Source organism: Chiloscyllium plagiosum, chromosome 2 (genome assembly GCF_004010195.1).
Source record: "Chiloscyllium plagiosum isolate BGI_BamShark_2017 chromosome 2, ASM401019v2, whole genome shotgun sequence".
Classification (NCBI taxonomy): Eukaryota; Metazoa; Chordata; class Chondrichthyes; order Orectolobiformes; family Hemiscylliidae; genus Chiloscyllium; species Chiloscyllium plagiosum.
In genome coordinates, this window is record NC_057711.1 from 82,577,923 (window position 1) to 82,598,551 (window position 20,629).

General features: G+C 43.0%; 1 long non-coding RNA gene across 1 annotated transcript in view; it reads left to right on the plus strand.

The window, feature by feature from the left end:
* LOC122561314 overlaps positions 1 to 17,498 on the plus strand; it is a 21,888-nt gene extending 4,390 nt beyond the window's left edge. The window contains exon 3 of the long non-coding RNA XR_006314987.1: positions 17,157 to 17,498. This is a non-coding gene — a long non-coding RNA (uncharacterized LOC122561314). The remainder of the gene's footprint in view (positions 1 to 17,156) is intronic.
* Positions 17,499 to 20,629: the final 3,131 nt, after the last annotated feature.

A 20,629-nucleotide genomic window follows, 5' to 3' on the forward strand; every position in this document is an offset into this window, starting at 1 on the left:
AAGTCCTGCTAAGATTTGCTTTCCCAAAATGCAGCACCTCGCATTTATCAGAATTGAACTCCATCTGCCACTTCTCAGCCCATTGGCCCATCTGGTCAAGATCCTGTTGTATCTGAGGTAACCCTCTTCGCTGTCCACTACACCTCCAATTTTGGTGTCATCTGCAAACTTACTAACTGTACCTCTTTTATGCTCGCATCCAAATCATTTATGTAAATGACAAAAACTAGAGGACCCAGCACCGATCCTTGTGGCACTCCAATGGTCACAGGCCTCCAGTCTCAAAAACAACCCTCCACCACCACCCTCTGTCTTCTACCTTTGAGCCAATGTTGTTTGCATCTAGTATAGATGGCAGTGAGATGGTAGAGGAGAGATCGTGGCACAGGAATCACTGATGATGAGCTAGCTCAGAACCAATGGACTTTTTATGCCTTACCTGTCTATTTCATTTCTTATTCATAAACTATTTAAAATGGTACCAAATCATGGTGACAGTGAAAAGCTTTTCACTGTATTTTAATATTTTCCCCACTAAAATACACGTGACAATAAAATCATTCATTCATTCGTGGGAATTGAGTAGAGGAATAAAGCAGTCTTGCTGCAATTGCATGGAATATCATTAATATTGCAGCCAAGATTATGCACAGTTTTGGTCTCCTTATCTAAGAAAGATTGTATTTATAAATGTCTGTTACACTCACTCTATGACCAGCATAACCCATGAATTAGTGGGATTGTCTATAAAAAGAGATTGAGAATACTGAGCATGCATTATCTAGATTTTCAAAGAATAAAAGGTTATCACATTGAAACTACAAAATTCTTACAGGATGTGAAAATACCCCATAGAGTTTTCCCCGCTGATGAGTCGAAAACCAGGGAGGATAATCTCCGAATGTGTAAGACTGAGATGAAGAGGAATCTATTCACTCAGAGTGATGATTCTTTGGAATTCTCTCTCTGAGGTCGCTGGATGCTCAAGCATGTTCAGTACAGAAATTGATTAATTTCTGGATACTAATAACACTGTGGGATATGAAGATGGTTGACAACAATGGTGCAGCCAATGATGTTTGGCCATGATCTGTTTGAGTGGTGGAGCAGGCTCAGTGGGCTGATTGATCTATTCTTGTTCCTATGCAGTAGCAACAATGTTTATATTAAGAACTTTGCCGAGCAAAAATGATACTGTTTAGTTAGTATTTAAAGGCAGCAGGCTGAACTGAGTTAAGTAATTTCACAAAAAGTTATTATTAACAAAGAGTTGCCTCGATGATCTGATGCTGAAAGGCATAACAGCATAAATTGTTAAATCCTCATATTCATAGATTCATTGAGATATACATCACAGAAATAGACACTTCAGTCCAACTCCTCCAGGCTGACCAGAAATCCTATATAAGTCTTATTTGCCATATCCCTTTAAACCCTTCCTATTCATACACCCCTCATTTGTTATCACTAAGCAGGTCTGAAGAGGAAAACAAAGGGATGAAAACTTAAGGATAAAAGCAAATTACTGCGGATGCTGGAATCTGAAACCAAAAGAGAAAATACTGGAAAATCTCAGCAGGTCTGGCAGCATCTGTCAGGAGAGAAAAGAGCTGACAAAGGGTCAGTTAGACTCGAAACGTCAGCTCTTTTCTCTCCTTACAGATGCTGCCAGACCAGCTGAGATTTTCCAGCATTTTCTCTTTTGGGATGAAAACTTAAGTTTTTAAAAATATTTTGACATTCTTAACAAACTAGAGAGGTCACTGAAATGAATGATGTAAACTGCGATTCTGATTATGTGTATACCAAAGAAAGAGACACTCTTATTTGACATAACTCTTTGATGTCAACGTGTATTCACAGATAATTACCAGACTTTTATGAAAACCAATAGCCATTAAATTTAAAAAGAATAGTCATAAGCATTTATTTTCTGTTAATCATGTAGATCAATGTTGGACTCAAATTTGAATTGTTTCTGATTTCATCTTTGTATCGTGCTGCCAATTTAAATTGCCAACTAATAACTGAATGTTGTATTATTTTTGTTGTACCGTTGCTGAACATGGTAGGAATAGATATTATTATTGTTATGAATAGCCAGTTATCTTTACACCATCAGGAGCCATAAAATGTCCACCATTCTCGAACTGATGGTGCACGGCATCCGTGGTGAATCACTGCAACATAATAGAACTGTGTAGCAGTGATGCAAATGGGTGAATAAAAAGCCTTTTTAAAAAAATATCTAATGTGCTAAAGAATCAATATGTGGAAAAGTAATATTTTGTAAATCTGTCCGTTTATTGGTGTACTATTTATTTTAACATTTTAAAATTAAAGGGTTCTAGATGGATGTTTTCTTAAAGAAGGAATGTTTTCCTGTAGCCTCCAGAAATAACATAATGTGCATAAAATTCAGTTGTCTCAAATTATTCAACATGCCTGTCTCTTCAAAACTGAGGTAAGGTGAAAACCGAAAGAACGGTGGATGCTGTAAATCAGAAGCAAAAACCAAAATTGCTGGAAAAGCTAAACAGGTCTAGCAACATCTGTAGAGAGAAATCAGTGTTAACATTTTGGGTCAAGTGACCCTTCCTCAGAACTGATGTAGCTAGGAAAATGTTGGTCTTTAGTCAGTAGATAGCAGGAGGGGGGGCGGGGGGAAGAATGGTACGGAGTTAACGATATGTGGGGCTAGAACCCGAAGAGACAGAAGAACAGTTAGTTAGACAGACAAAGGAGTGGATAATGATCCATTTAGGAGGGTGAATGGCTATTAATGGGGACTGTTCATGGTTAACAATGGGTTGTGTGAAATAGCAGACTATGTGATAACAAGAGTTGAGAAGTGTGGCTCTGGAAAAGCACAGCAGGTCAGGCAGCATCCAAGGAGCAGGAGCGTTGGGCATTAACCCTTCATCATGGATAGAAGCTTGGCTGTCTGGCAGAAAGAAGACAGTGGGGATAAAAGGGTCTTTCTCAGGATGGCAGCCAGTGACACGTAGTGTGCCGCAAGGCTCGGTGTTGGGACCACAGTTTTTCACAATACATTAATAATTTAGATGAAAGAACTGAGGGCATTCTGGCTAAGGTAGCATTGAGGAGGTGGGAGACTGCAGAAGGATTTGGACAAGTTAGGAGAGTGGGCAAAGAAGTGGCAGGAGCAGTAAAACATGGGAACGTGGGAGATCATGCATTTTAGTAGCAAGAATAGATGCATGGATTGTTTTCTAAATGGGGAGAAAATTTAGAAGTCTGAAGTACAAAGAGACTTGGGAGTTCTATTACAGGATTCCCTCAAGGTAAACTTGCAGGTTGAGTCAGTAGTTCGGAAGGCAAATGCAACAATGGCATTTATTTTGAAAGGACTTGAATGTAAAAGTAGGGATGTACTTCTGAGGCTCCAGAAGGCTCTGGTAAGACAACATTTGGAGTATTATGCACAGTGTTGGGCCCTGTTTCTCAGGAAGGATGTACTGGCCCTGGAGTGTGTTCAGAGGAGGTTCACGAGAATGGTCCCAGGAATGAAAAGCTTGACATGAGAAACATTTGAAGACTCTGGGTTTATACTGAATGGAGTTTAGAAGGATGAGGGGGGATCTAATTGAAACATATAGAATACTGAATGGCCTGGACAGAGTAGATGTTGGGAAGATGTTTCCATTGGTAAGGGAGACTAGGACCCGAGGGCTTCGCCTAACAGTAAAGGGAAGACCTTTTAGAACTGAGATAAGGAGAAACTTCTTCAGCTCGATATTGACCAATGTATGGATTTCGTTATCACAGAAGGCTGCGCAGGCCAGGTCATTGAGTATATTTATGATGGAGATTAGTTCTTGAGTATCAAGGGTTTAGGAGAGAAAGTGGGAGAATGGGATTGAGAAACATATCAGCCATGATTGAATGGTGGAGCAGACTCGATGTGCTGAATGGTCTAATATCTGCTCCTATGTCTTAAGGTCTTATGATCTTAGCATCCAGCATCTGCAGTCCTCACTTTCTTCTATGTGATCGCAAGGCCTAGTGTGTGGGGATTTGGGTAAGGTTGGTTAAGAATCTGGGTGAGCTGAATCCCTGAGGTGGTTGAACTCCATATTGAGTCCAGAAGGTTGCAGGGTGCTCAAGTGGAAAAAGAGATGCTTGCTATTTCAGCTTGCGTTGGGCTTCACTGGAGCACTACAGCAAGCTTGAAACAGATGTTGGCCAAGGAACAAGGTGGTGTGTTGAAGTAGCAGGCAATTAGAAGCTCAGAGTCTTTTTTGGAGACAGAACCTAGGTATTTTGCGAAGCAGTCACCCAGTTTACACTACTTTTCCCCAATATAGAGGAGTCCACATTGTGAGCAGCGAATGAAGTAGACTAGATTGTGTTAAGTGCAGGTAAAGCACTGCTTCCTCTGGAAGGTGTGTTGCAGGAGAAGGCAATGTTAAACTTTGGGGGTTTTTGCAAATGAATGAAGCATGGATCAGGGTGTGCCAGAGAGAATGGTATCAGTGGAAGGCTGACGAGGGACGGGAGAGGAATGTGTGTTTGGTGGTGGCATCTCACTGGAGGAGCAGAAACGGTGGCTAATGAGCCTCTGGATGTGGGTGCTGGTAGATAAGGACATGAGGGATCCTATTACTGTTGTGGGAAGGAAGAGAGGGGGTGACATCCGAATTGCAAGGAGATGCGTTGGATCCAGCTCAGCGCCCTGTCATCAATGGTGCTTGGGACTCCTCGTTTAAAGAAGAATGTGGATATTTCGGAGGGTCCCTCGTCGAAGTTGCATCATCAGAATATTTGCTATGGTGATGAAGGAATTGGGAGAATAGAATAAAATCTTTACAGGAAGCAGGGTATGAGGATGTATAGTCAAGGTTAACTGTGGGTGTCAGTATTAGTACCAAGTCCGTCCCCAGGAATTTCCCATAAAATTCCTACAGTCTGGAAACAGGCCATTTGGCTCAACAAATCCACACTGACTCTCCAAAAAACATCTCACTCAGATCCTATCCCTATAACCCTCCTTTTCCCATGGCTAGTCCACCTAGCCTGCAATAACTAGACACTATGGGCAATTTAGCATGACCAATCCATCTAACTTGCACATCTTTGGACTGTGGGAAAAAACCCACACAGACACAGGGACTCCCTGCAGGCAGTCACCCGAGGGTGGAATTGAATCGGGGTCCCTGGCGCTGTGAGGCAGCAGTGCTGACCACTGTGCCACCCATGGAGTGGAAACAGAGATGTCTAGGAAGGGAAGGGAGGAGTCAGAGATGGACGTGGTGAGAGTGAGGACGAAGTGGAAATTGGAAGCAAAATTGATAAGCTTTTCCAATTCTGGATGAGAGAGAGAAGCAGTATTGATGATCTCATCAATATAACAGCAAAAGAATTAAGAAAAGGAGTGGAAAAAGAATGTTCCATGTGCCCCACAAAGACAGGCATAATTGGCACACCTGGTGAGGTGAGGTAAAGTTGGTTTACACTAAAAAAAGAGGATTTTATGCAGGTTGGCAGCAATGTAAACTGTATCTTCTCTATTGCTCTTCATATGAAATAATCAGTGCAATGCTGATACATATATGGGATATTTCCTTGTTTTGCTACTTCTTTCATTACTTCCAAAAACACAGAATTTTAAAAATATAAGAAATAGATTAGATTCCGTACAGTGTGGAAACAGGACCTTCAGCCCAACCAGTCCACTCCGACCCTCTGAAGAGTAACCCAGCCAGACTCATTTGCCCTCTGACTAATGCACCTAACACTATGGGCAATTTAGCATCGCCAATTCACCTGGCCTGTATATCTTTGGACTGGGGGAGGAAACCCACGCAGACACGGGGAGAACATGCAAACTCCACACAGTCACCTGAGGTTGGAATCGAACCTGGGACCCTGGTGCTGTGAGGCAGCAGTGCTAACCACTGAGCCACCGTACCACCCAACTAGGAGTTGGAGGAGATCATTTGGCCCTTGAGCCTGTTCTACCATTCAGTACAAACATATCTAATTTTCTACCTTAACTCCAGTTTGTGCCGGATCCCATTCCTTTCATATCCTGACGGATCAAAATCCTTAATTTAAATCTTGACCATACTAATTAGAGTCGAAAATGTGTTGCTGGAAAAGCGCAGCAGGTCAGGCAGCATCCAAGGAACAGACGAATCGACGTTTCGGGCATAAGCCCTTCTTCAGGAATGAGGAAAGTGTGTCCAGCAGGCTAAGATAAAAGGTAGGGAGGAGGGACTTGGGGGAGGGGCATTGGAAATGTGATAGGTGGAAGGAGGTCAAGGTGAGGTGATAGGCTGGAGTGGGGTGGGGGCGGAGCTGTCAGGAAGAAGATTGCAGGTTAGAAAGGTGGTGCTGAGTTATTAGAGTGAGGACGAAGTGGAAATTGGAAGCAAAATCGATAAGCTTTTCCAATTCTGAATGAGAGAGGGAAGCAGCATTGATGATCTCATCAATATAACAGCAAAAGAATTAAGAAAAGGAGTGGAAAAAGAATGTTCCATGTGCCCCACAAAGACAGGCATAATTGGCACACCTGGTGAGGTGAGGTAAAGTTGGTTTACACTAAAAGAAGAGGATTTTATGCAGGTTGGCTGCAATGTAAACTGTATCTTCTCTATTGCTCTTCATATGAAATAATCAGTGCAATGCTGATACATATATGGGATATTTCCTTGTTTTGCTACTTCTTTCATTACTTCCAAAAACACAGAATTTTAAAAATATAAGAAATAGATTAGATTCCGTACAGTGTGGAAACAGGACCTTCAGCCCAACCATACTAATTAGAGTCTTAGAGATGTGCAGCACGGAAACAGACCCTTCGGTTCAACTCGTCCATGCCAACCAGCTATCCTAGCCTAATCTAGTCCCATTTGTGTATCCCTTTTAAACCTTTCCTATTCATATACCCATCCAGAGGCCTTTTAAATGCTGTAGTTGCTGTGCCTCCACTACTTCCTCTGGTAGCTCATTCCATACATGCACCACCCTCTGCGTGAAAAAATTGCCCCTCAGATCCCTTTTATATCTTTCCGCTGTAACCCTAAACCTATGCACTCTAGTTCTGGACTCCCCCCCACCCCCCCAGGGAAAAGACCTTATCTATTTATCCTATCCATGCCCTCATGATTTCATAAACTTCTATAAGGTCACCCCTTAGCCTCTGAGGCTGTTTTCCCTGCAACGTCAGTTTATTCAGCCTCTTCCTATAGCTCAAATCCTCCAACCCTGGCAATATCCTTGTAAATCTTTTCTGAACCCTTTCAAGTTTCACAGTATCCTTCTGAAAGGAAGAAGACCAGAACTGCACACAATATTCCAACAGTGGCCAACCAATGTCCTACACAGCTGCAAAATGACCTCCCAACTCCTCTACTCAGTGGTCTGACCAATAAAGGAAAGCATACCAAATGCCTTCTATACCATCCTATCTACCTGCGACTCTACTTTTAAGGAAATATGAACCTGCAGTCCAAGGTCTTTTTGTTCAGCAACACTCCCCGGGAACTTACCATTAGGTATAAGTCTTGCTCTGATTTGCTTTTTCAAAATGCAGCACCTCTCATTTATCGAAATTAAAGTAATCTGCCACTCCTCAGTCCATTGGCCCATCTGATCAAGAGCCCATTGTACTCTGAGGTAACCTTCTTTGCTGTCCACTACACCTCCAATTTTGATGTCATCTACAGACTTACTAATTATACTTCCTATGTTCACATCCAAATGATCCATATAAATGACAAAAGGTAATGGACCCAGCACTGATCCTTGTGGCACACCACTGGTCACAGGCATCCAGTCTGAAAAGCAAACCTCTACCACCACCCTCTGTCTTCTACCTTCAACATTTCAACAAAAGACCTCATCAGAAATTCATTCCTGATGAAGGGCTTTTGACCAAAACTTTGGTATTCCTGCTCCTCGGATGCTGCATGACCTGCTGTGCTTTTGCAGCACCACTCTAATTGAGACTCTGATTTCCAGCATCAGCAGTCCTCACTTTTTGCCTTCTACATTTGAGTCAGTTCTCTCCCTATGTTTCATGAGATCTAAACTTGCCAACCAATCTACCTTGAGGAACTAGTTGAACGCCTTACTGAAGTCCATATAAATCACGTCTACCACTCTGCCTTCATCTATCCTCTTTGTTACTTCTTCAAAAAACTCAATCAAGTTCATGAGACATGACTTTCCACACACAGGTCTATGCTAATCAGTCCTTGCCTTTCCAAATACATGTAAATCTTGTCCCTCAGGATTCCCTCCCACAGGTTGCCCACCACCAATGTCAGGCTCACCGGTCTATAGTTCCCTGGCTTGTCCTTACCACCTTACTTAAATAGTGACTCACCTGTGACTATCGATGATCCAAATACCTCAGCAAAGAGCCCAGCAATCACTTTCCTAGATTCCCACTGAGTTCTAGGCTACACCTGATCAGGACCTGGGGATTTATCCACTTTTATATGTTTCAAGACATCCAGCACTACCTCCTTTGTAATATGGACCTTTTTCAAGATGTCACCATCTATTTCCCCACATTCTGTACGACACGGTGGCTCAGTGGTTAGCACTGCTGCCTCACAGTACCAGGGTCCTGGGTTTGATTCCTGTCTGTTTGTGTGGAGTTTGCACATTCTCCCTGTGTCTGCATGGGTTTCCTCCGGGTGCTCCGGTTTCCTCCAAAGATGTGCAGGTCAGGTGAATTGGCCATGCTAAATTGCCCACAGTGTTAGGTGTGTAGTCAGGGGTAAGCATAGGGTAGGGGAATTGGAGGGGCGGTGTGGACATGTTGGGCTGAAGGGCCTGTTTTGACACTAGAGAATCTAATCTAATTCTATATCCTTCTCCACAGCAAAATACTCATTTAGTATCTTCCCAATCTCCTGCGGCATCCATAACACTTTGTGATACACAATTTCCACAATTCACCGTGCTCTGAGGGAAGAAATTTCTCTTCATCTCAGTCTTAAATAATTTACCTTTTATCTGAGGCTGTGCGTTCTAGCCAGGCAAAACAATGGGCAGAATACTTAGGGCAGCAAATGATGGAGAAATGGCGAAAATATGGTGAGGATGAAATAAATCACCAGAAATTAATTGTGTCAATTTTGGTGAGTTTCATGGAGGGTTTTTCTCTCTGAGTTCCTACAAGGTTTCTCATGCTATTTTCCAAAATGTGACTCATTATCTGTGAAAGCGCATTTGTGCTGCCCCGCTTGTTACATCTTCCCTCTTGCCAGAAGTGGAAGTACTCATGACTGCGAGTATTCCTAGTGCTGGTGCCGTTTTAAAGCCCAGCTTTGCACAAGATTGAGTGCTGCGAGCCAGGATTTGCCCTTCATTTTACAATTCATATGTAGGCAAACAAAAAATACTTCTCAGGACTCACAAGTGCCACTTCTCGCACTCATTGCAAATACAAGTGCACATTTATAAATTAATTGCTATTTAAGAACCAACTTGCACAGATTACCTGTTTTTAAGCATTGTCCCATCTCAAAACCCTGTCTAAGGGAATACTATTCTTTCCCCAATGTCCAATGTTCTCACTCAGTTTACGACTACTTAGATGCTCACAGCACCTCTGCCTTGCCTTGGCTTGCTTGGCCTTTTTGTGCTTTGCTGCTTCAGCTGGAGCTGAAAGGCTCACAGCACATCTGTTTTGCCTTGTTAGTTATCACAGACACAAAGCCATGCAACTTGTCATTGCTATGTCAATGTTATACCTGCACCATGTGCCCACAGTGTACATGGAAAACATAATCTTGTGCTTCATATAAATTGCTATGTCACAAAGTCTAAGTGATCTTCTCCTCAGTCAGGGCAAGGGGGGCAGCCTTCATTCAGCGATCCTGGCTCAATAAGTTAAGGGCCTCATCTGAAAGCAATCCATGTAGATAGGCCAACAAGAGGTGAGGCCACATTGGATTTGGTACTGGGTAATGAACCTGGTGTTAGATTTGGAGGTAGGTGAGCACTTTGGTGATAATGACCACAATTCGGTTACATTTACTTCAGTGACGGAAAGGGATAGATATATCCTGCAGGGCAAGAATTATAGCTGGGGGAAAGGCAATTATGATGTGATTAGGTGAGATTTAGAATGCATAGGATGGGAAAGGAAGCTGCAGGGGATGAGCCCAATTGAAATGTGGAGTTTATTTAAGATACAGCTACTAAGATACAGATACAGCTACATACTGTATGTATCAGTCAGGCAGGGAGTAAGTGGTCGAGCGAGGGAACCGTGGCTTACTAAAGAAGTTGAATCTCTTGTCAAGAGGAAAAAAGAGGCTTATGTAAAGATGAGCCACGAAGGCACAGTTGGAGCGCTTGAGAGTTACAAGTTAGCCAGGAAGGACCTAAAGAGAGAGCTAAGAAGAACCAGGAGGGGAAATGAGAAGTCTTTGGCAGGTATGATTCTTAAACTTTCTATAGGTATGTCAGGAATTTAAAAAATGACTAGGATAAGATTAGGGCCAGTAGAAGGGAAGTTGTGCATGGAGTCCAAAGAGATAGAGGAGGCACGAAATGAATGTTTTTCATCAGTATTCATACAGGAAAAAGACAATGTTGTTGAGGAGAATACTGAGATACAGGCTATTAGACTAGATGGGATTGACTTTCATAAGGAGGAGGTGTTAGCAATTCTGGAAAGTGTGAAAATAGATAAGTCCCCTGGCTGGATGGGATTTATCCTAAGATTCTCTGGGAAGCTAGGGAGGAGATTTAGATCCTTTGGCTTTGATTTTTATGTCATCATTGTCAACAGGAATAGTGCCAGAAGACTGGAGGATAGCAAATGTTGTCCCTTTGTTCAAGAAGTGGAGTAGACATCATCCTACTAATCATAGACCAGTGAACCGTACTTCTGTTATTGGCAATGTTTTAGAAAGGATTATGAGAGAGAGGATTTACAATCATCGAAAAAGGAATAATTTGATTAGGGATAGTCAACACGGTTTTGTGAAGGATAGGTCGTGCCTCACAAACCTTATTGAGTTCTTTGAGAAGGTGACCAAACAGGTGGATGACGGTAAAGCAGTTTGATGTATTGTACATGAATTTCAGTAAAGTGTTTGATAAGGTTCCTCATGGTAGGCTATTGCAGAAAATATGGATGCATGGGATTGAGGGTGATTTAGCGGTTTGGATCAGAAATTGGCTAGCTAGAAGAAGACAGAAGGTGGTAGATGATGGGAAATGTTCACCCTAAAGTTCAGTTACTAGTGGTGTACCGCAAGGATCTGTTTTTGGACCACTGTTTGTCATTTTCATAAATATCCCGAATGAGGGCATAGAAGACTGGGTTAGTAAATTTGTGGATGACACTAAAGTCGGTGGAGTTGTGGACAGTGCAGAAGGATATTGCAGGTTATAGAGGGGCATAGATAACCTGCAGAGCTGGGATGAGGTGGCAAATGGAGTTTAATATGGAAAAGTGTGAAGTGATTCACTTTGGAAGGGGAAACAGGAATACATAGTACTGGGCTAATGGTAAGATTCTTGGGTGGTGTGGATGAGCAGAGAGATCTTGGTGTCCATATACATGGATCCCTGAAAGTTACCACCCAGGTTGATAAGGATGTTAAGGCATATCGCGTGTTAACTTTTATTGGTAGAGGGATTAAATTTTGAAACCATGAGGACATGTTGCAACTCTGGTCATAGTCATAGAGTTGTACAGGATGGAAACACCCTTCCATGGATCCAATTCATCCATGCCGACCAGATATCCCAACCCAATCTAGTCCCATCTGCCAGCACCCGGCCCATATCCCTCCAAACCCTTCCTGTTCATATACCCATCCAAATGCCTCTTAAATGTTGCAATTGTACTAGCCTCCAACACATCCTCTGGCAGCTCATTCCATAAACTACCACTCTCTGAGTGAAAATGTTGCCCCATAGGTCTCTTTTTTATGTTTACCCTGTCACCCTAAACCTATGCCCTCTAGTTCTGGACTCCCCGACCCCAGGGAAAAGACTTTGTCTCTTTACCCTATCCATGCCCCTCATAGTTTTGTAAACCTCTATAAGGTCACCCCTCAGCCTCCGATGCTCCAGGGAAAACAGCCCCAGCCTGTTCAGCCTCTCCCTATAGCTCAAATCCTCCAATCCTGGCAACGTCCTTGTAAATCTTTTCTGAACCCTATCAAGTTTCACAACATCTTTCCGATAGGAAGGAGACCAGAATTGCACGCAATATTCCAATGTCCTGAACAGCCGCAACATGACCTCCCAACTCCTGTACTCAATACTCTGACCAATAAAGGAAAGCATACCAAATGCCGTCTTCACTATCCTATCTACCTGCGACTTCACTTTCCAGGAGCTATGAACCTGCACTCCAAGGTCTCTTTGTTCATTCCCTAGGACCTTACCATGAAGTGTATAAGTCCTGCTAAGATTTGCTTTCCCAAAATGCAACACCTCACATTTATCTGAATTAAATTCCATCTGCCACTTCTCAGCCCATTGGCCCATCTGGTCAAGATCCTGTTGTAATCTAAGGTAACCCTCTTCGCTGTCCACTGCACCTCCAATTTTGGTGTCATCTGCATGTGGCAGCACTTGGAGTATTGCATACAATTTTGGCCACTGCATTACTGGAAGGGTGTGGAAGCATTAGAAAGGGTGCGAGGAAATTTACTAAGAGGTTGCTGGTATGGAGAGAAGGTCATATGAGGAAAAGCTGAGGCACTTGAGGCTGTTTTCATTAGAGCGAAGAAGGTTAAGAGGAGACTTAATAGAGGCATTCAAAACGATCAGAGGATTAGATAGTGACAGCCTTTTTCCTCAGGTGGTGATGGCTGGCACAAGGGAACATAGCTTTAAATTGAGGGGTGATAAGTATAGGACAGATATCAGAGATAAGATCTTTACTCAGAGTAGTAAGGGCATGGAATGTCCTGCTGCAAAAGTCGTGGACTCGCCATCATTAAGGGCATTTAAATGGTTATTGGATGAACATATATTGATGTTATTGGAATAATGTAGGTTGGATGGGCTTTCGATTGTTTCACAGGTCGGCACAACACCGAGAGCAAAGAGCCTGTACTGCGCTGTAATGTTCTATGTTCTAATTGGACACTGTCAGTTGGCTGTTTAGTGTGATCAGGGTCAGGGGACTCCTAAACTACATTCTCAAAAATAGGACATAGTCAGTCCTGCAAGTTCAGTGCAACCTGTTAGTGGTTTGCTCATGCAACAGATGAGACAACCTGTCAGAGTTGGTCAGTGGGTTGGGCCATAGATAGTCCTGAGAGTCAGCTAAATGAAACTCAAGGGGAATTGAAGTTGGGGAATTCTATTGTGGGTATTGAATGCTGGAATGCAGGGGACAGTAGAATTGTTAAGGGGGAAAGTCAACATGTAAGGGGGAGAGATGATAGTGCATTGGATTACTGTGGGGTGAAAGGACACAACTACCCTCGCTTCAGTGGAGGGCAGTGCGGCACAATAGTTGTCATGATTAAGTTGTAGGGCAAAAGCTCAGGAGGCAATACTGAGTGACTAAGCTGTAATTCAAAGAGGTGTGTGGGAGTGTTTGGAAGCTCAACACTAATGGAGTCAAGACGGACTGCCAAAGAAAAAGAATGGAGGTTTATTTGGATGACCTGTGTTGCCTTCCATGTTCATGTGAATTGTAAATACCAATGGAAATGGAAAATGACTGTGGCCACATTGGGAGTGGATGGAATTTGTGTTTTGCTTTTGATCAGAGCATGTGGGATGTACTTGTGAATGATGTAAGGTTCTTCAAGGGCAGGGGGGCATGATGGCACTTACATTAATGAGGCACTTTCACTGTACATGTTGCTAATCCTGCAATGTGAATGCTTGCAGTGTGCAACTGTGGGATACAGTTCCAGGTCACAAGCAATTTTGGCCATGTCATTGGTCATTACATATTGAAGGTAGTTATCTTTGTGAAGCAAAAATAATCTCAGGCAATCTTTGAAAGTGTCACCTGTGGGCCACTATTCACAAAGATAATGCAAGATCTCAGGCTGCACAAGGGCAGGGAACTGATTTCCTCTCCCCTTGAACTACAAGTAATTACCATCATGAATACTGAAAGGTCCCAGCCTTAATTAGCACTTTGCTTCTCTGGCCGCATGGTTCTCAAGGAAAGGTACTCAAGGCCCTGCTTTCAAAATTAGTTGGAGAGGCAGAAGATTGTGCAGGAAAAGTCAGTCTGAGCAGCCAAAATGGACTGAGACGATGAATCTCATCGATCAAACACTTTAACTAACTGAAAATGGAAAAATTCAGCTCAAACTTCCTGGTTCACTAATGTCCCTTAGGGAATGAAACTGCCATTCTTACCTGGTCTGGCTTACATGTGACTCCAGACCCACAGCAAGGTCATTGACTCACAACTGCCCTCTGGGCAATTAGGGATGGGCAAGGCATGCTGGCCTAGTCTATGACACCTACATCCAGTGAATAAATTAAAAACTAATTCATTCTTCTACTTGGACCCTTCCTCTTGCCTTTTCCTTAATCTCTTCACCGACAACTGTGAACCTGATATCAGTTGTCTTAATTTCTCTGTTCCTCCCACCCATTCTGAAATGCTTCAATCTAAGTTGCTTCAATCCATTCTCTTAGGACTAACCCTGAACTTGTTATCAAATTTGCCAATTAAATGTGGTGCCATTGTCACTTGATGTGCTAACCTCTACTTGGCAGAGATGAAGTGCCAACTCTCAAACTCTTCCATCTTATCCTGGATCAAGGCCCCACCATTGAACATGGTGTTGTTTCCAGAACTGTGCCTGACCCCTCATTACCTCTGGAGATCTCCCTCCTACAGTTTCCCATCCCATAGTGTCCCTGCACAGCCTGCTTCTATTTCCTTATCAAAAGCCATCAGGCATTGTTACGGACTTTTTCTACTCCCTTAACTTGTTTCTTCCTACCTGGACTCAATATTCTCCCAACTTGTTCAGTCTCTTCGCACTTATGTATGAGATTCTTCTGATGCTTTACCTTGGTTTCAGTTTCCTGGCCCAAGCCACCTTGACTTCACGATTGATGTGCAAGCCCGCTACACTTCCTTCCCCCATCTGAAGGTTCTTCACTTCTTCCTTGAAAAGAGACCTGAACAGTCCCTGTTCATCACCACTCTTGTTCTCCTCGCTGTGTTCATTCTAAGTTTGAACAACTTCTCCTAAGGCTCACCTCACTTTGTCCAAATCAGAGATTTAGCTATGGTTCCCACCAGTTATGCCTTTGTTTTTAGAGGGCATGTGTAATATTCCTTGTTCCTGTCCTACTTTGGTCCCCAACCACAACTCTTTCTCTGATACTTCAGTGCTGTCATCGGCACTGCTTCCCGCTCTCACCTGGAATTAGAAAAGTTAATCAATTTTGCTTCCAATTTCCATCCTTCTCTTACTTTCACCTGGTTGTCTCTGACCATTGTTTAGATCAGAGTGGTGCTGGAAAAGCACAGCAGGGCAGGCAGCATCTAAGGAGCAGGAAAATCGACATTTCGGGCAAAAGACCTTCCTCAGGAATAGAGGCAGGAAGCCTCCAGAGTGGAGAGATAAATGGCGGGGGGGGGGTGGTGCTGGGGAGAAAGTAGCAAAGAGTACAATAGGTGAATGGGGGTGCTTTTCCAGCATCACTCTGATCTAAACTCTGGTTTCCAGCATCTGCAGTCCTCACTTTTGCCTTGACTCTGACCATTGTCTCCATTATTTGACTTGACTGTTTCCATTTCCTTACTGGTGAAAGGAGAAAGAGTCATATCAGACTCAAACTGTAAACTCTGTTTCTCTTCACACATGCTGCAAGACTTGCTGAGTTTCTCCTGAGTTTTCTGTTTATACTTTCGATTTCCAGCATTTGCAGTAATTTTTTTGAGTATTTCATTTCTGTGTGTTCATCTGTGGTATTGCCGACGGTAAAAAGTGAATCCTCTTTATTCTCAGTTGGCTCATGAATGCCCTAATAAGAACTTTTGGCCATTTATTTACAATTTCATTATGATGGCAAGATGGTAACATCTTTAACACCAAACCAGGATGAAGGATGAAAATTTAATACTTGGCATATTTACTGACAGATGTCATGTGTAATAGTCAGTCAAAGGGAAAATACCACTCACAGTATTGGCTAAAAGCATGTAATACACAGGTGCTTTACAGAAAGTATCATAATATTAGCTCTACATTTGGGACTATTTATGATTTTAAATATTTGTTTACATGATATAGATAAAAATAAGATTTTAATGAACACCTTGCACGTAATGCCTATAAATACAAGAATCTACATTTATATTTCTTGAACTACAAAGCAAGCACTTGTCAAGGAATGGAAATTCCCCTCAAAAGAGTATTCTCTTCCACAAAAGAAAATGCTATTATGCAGGAAATCGGAAATGAAAACAAAAATGTTAGAAATACTCAGCAAATCCAGCAGCACCTATGAAGATAGAAGTAGTGGTCATAGCTCAGGTGAACTTTCAGCAGAGTTGGAAAAGTTAGACATGTACTAGACTTTAAGCAAATATATAAACTTTCCATTCTTCTTGCCTATCCCTGTCTGTGATAGGGTGGAAGGCACTGGATATTCAGGGCTGAATTTTAACCAGTGAGATGGGGCAGATATCTGTGATTGGAAAGTTATGAAGCAAAACAAGCTGGCATGTTGGGAAGCCAACTGGAACCCGCGAGCATTCTCATTTAAGTCAGTGCACACCCATGGGGTAGACATCTGCAACAAACATCTCTTAAAAGCTAACTACATCTTTAACCTTCAATTTTTGCTTTCAATGCCAGTGCATTGGAATGTCTGAAACTTGTTAAACAAGTCAACAGCACAACAGTTGTCAACAGACGTGAGCAATTGATAAGCTAGAAAGCCTTCACATACTGAGATATAACATTTATTTGTTTGCTTAGGTAAATGATTTGAGTGAATGACTGAGTTAGCTTATTGTCACAGGCACTCAAATAAATACAGTGAAACATTTATAAATCTCCACTTGCGGCACCATTTTAGGGACAAAGGTGCCGAGGTTTCTGCTCAAAGTCTTGTTTTGAATGTCCTTTCACTGCGTTCTTGATTTTATGTGCTTGAATATCATGTTGACTACTGTCACTATTTTGACATTGATGTGCATTTCCCAGCTGACAGCCTTCTTAGCAACATTCAAGTCACTCATACAGTTCTACCTTCCATCTGGTGAGGTGCTGAGCCGGAGCACTAATAGCAGCAGAAACATGCCAGTCATTCTTCTGCCACTGTATGGAACTGAAGAGATTAAGAAATCTCCAGGTCGTAAGAGCCACTAAACCCAGTTCATGTGGAGGATGAACTTTCCAAACGTGACTGAGCACTGATGGCTTAGAAGATAACTTTTATACTGGGTAAACACTGATATTTGAAACCTCCTGGAACAAGGTGTCCTTCCAATTGGACCAGGTGGGCATACTTTCCAGCAATGTTGAAGCCAAGTCCAGGGAAATCACAGATCTTAACGCTATTCCAAGCCTCCCCATTTGTTTCTGACTCTAACATGGAGGCACCAAACAGAGCAACCCCATTCTGATCTGAGAATGGTAGCTCCACATCTGACCTGTGCACAGTGGGCTTCCTTGAACTCTGGGCTCTGGTTTTTGGGCCCTGATCTATCCCTATATTGTGGGTCCTGGTTAACAGTCATTACAGAATTTCTTCACCTCTGGCTGCTTCCAGAATTAACCTGGTAACATTTGCAGGATCTCATTATCACCTGTGTGCCAATGCTGGTTTTATGCATAAGCTAAGCAAGCTACAGTTTAGAGCTTTACATTATAAGGGGACTATAAATATGCAAATACATACGCAAAAGATGCCTAAAGGTTTACTTAATTGGTTGAAAAATAAAGGAGACAGGGAGAAAACACGTGCTAAGTGCTGGCTGCTCTTGTTAAGATTGAGTGTCTGTCCGGTCTGCTTGCATTATTAAGAGGTGTTAGTCCTTTTGTCTTTTAAGTTAGCAAATGTCAGTAAAACATACTAGGCCTATATGTTCTGATTAAGTAAGAAATTGTACCTGTACTTAATAAAAGAATAAGGAATACTAAACTCAAAAGCCTTCTTCACTGTCCTGTCTACCTGTGACTCCACTTTCAGAGAACCGTGCACCTGAATTCCAAGATCCCTCTGTTCCACTACACTCCTAAGGCCTTACCATTCACCATGAAACTCTTCCCTTGATTTGACTTTCCAAAATGCAAGACCTCACACTTATCTATATTAAACTCCATTTGCCATTTCCCAGTCCACTCCCCCAGCTGATCAAGGTCCTGTTACATTTTCTGATAACAATCCTCACTGTCTATGATACCGCCTATTTTAGTGTCTTCAGCAAACCTATTAATCATACCTTGTACATTCTCATCCAAATCATTGATATAGATAACAAACAATAATGGGCCTAGCACTGACCCCTGCAGCACTCCAGTAGTCAAAGGCCTGCAATACAACAAGCATCCTTCTACTTTTACCCTCTGCTTCCTACCATCAAGCTAGTTTTGTATCCAATTTGCCAGTTCCCCCTGGATTCCATGCAATCTAACCTTCCAGAGCAGCTTACCATGTGGAATCTAATCAAAGGCCTTACTGAAATCCATATGGACTATGTTTACCGCTCAGCTCTTGTCAACTTTCCTGGTCACTTCATCAAAGAACTCCAACAAATTTGTGAAGCATGATCTCCCATTCACAAAGCTGACTACTCCTAATCAATTCCTGTTTTTCCAAATGCATATATCTTAAGTCCAAGAATCTTCTCAAGTAACTTTTCCACTACAGATGTTAAGTTTACTGGTCTATAGTTCCTAGGCTTTTCTTTGCAGCCCTTCTTGAATAACGGCACAACATTCACTACCTTCCAGTCTTCCAGGACCTCACCTGTTGCTAACAAAGATGCAAAAATATCAGCCAGGGCCCTTGCAATTTCTTCTCTAGACTCTTGCAGTGTTCTTGAATATATCTGGTCAGGACCTGATCCACCTTCATACGTTCTAATACATCCAGCACCCCTTCTCCTATGATATGGACTGTCCCCAAGATATCACCACTAACATCCTAAGTTCATAGGTCTTCATGTCTTTCTCCATGGTAAACACAGAGGAGCAATATTCATTGAGAACCATGCCCATCTCCTGTGGTTCTACACATACATGTCTACTTTGGCCCTTGAGGGGCCTTATTAACTCTCTTGTTATTCTTTTTCCTTTAATATACTTAAAGTAACTCTTTGGATTCACCCTAATCTTCTCAGCCAAGGCTATCTCATCCCCCCTTTTCGCTGTCCTGATTTCCTTCTTCTTTAGTGGGCGGCACGGTGGCACAGTGGTTAGCACTGCTGCCTCACAGCGCCAGAGACCCGGGTTCAATTCCCGCCTCAGGCGACTGACTGTGTGGAGTTTGCACGTTCTCCCCGTGTCTGCGTGGGTTTCCTCCGGGTGCTCCGGTTTCCTCCCACAGTCCAAAAGATGTGCAGGGTCAGGTGAATTGGCCATACTGAATTGCCCATAGTGTTAGGTAAGGGGTAAATGTAGGGGTATGGGTGGGTTTCGCTTCGGCGGGTCGGTGTGGACTTGTTGGGCCAAAGGGCCTGTTTCCACACTGTAATCTAATCTAATCTAATCTAATCTAATCTAATCTAAACTCCTGTATTCCCTGTATACCTCCAGGGATTCCCTTGATCCCAGCTGCCTTAACCTGAGCCTTGCTGCCTTCTTTTTTCTAGTCAAAGCCTCAATATCTCTTGTCATCTCGGGTCGGCTATTCTTGCCAAACTTGCCCTTCGCCCTCACAGGAACATATAGATCTTGAACTCTAACTATCTCACTTTTAAAGGACTCCTATTTGCCAGAGGTCCCTTTGCCTGCAAACAAACCACTCCAATCATTGAGCTGGGGTCTGATCTATAGACACTATTCAGAGACGTGGCCAACTGGCAGAATATCTGGGACACGCGCACCAAATAACCCCACCGCCCTGCGGTCGACCACTTCAACTGCCCCTCCCACTCCGCCAAGGGAATGCAAGTCCTGGGCCTCCTCCACCATCAAATCCAACCCACCCAATGCCTGGAGGAAGAATGCTTCATCTTCTGCCTTGGGACCCTCCAATCACGTGACATCAATGTAAATTTCACCAGTTTCCTCATCTCCCCTCTCCCCTACCAGGTCCAACCATCCAACTCGGCACCACCCTCTTGAACAGTCCTACCTGTCCATCTTCCTTCCCACCTATCCGCTCCACAGTTATCACCATCACCCGCCACCTGCATCTACCTATCACTTTACCAGCTACCTTCCCCCAGCCCCACCTCTACCCTCCTATTTATCTCTCAGCCTCCCTCCCAAAAATACCGCCACCCCCCCACATATTCCTGATGAAGGGCTTATGCCCGAAACATTGACTCTCCTGCTCCTCGGATGCTGCCTGACCTGCTGTGACTTTCAGTGCCACACCTTTCAACACTATCCAGAGAGTATGGAAAGTTACATGGAAAGTTTGTATCAGAAGGTGGTCACATCCCATAGAATAGCCATTGATGTGGAAGTGCCGGCGTTGGACTAGGGTGGACAAGTTAAAAATCACA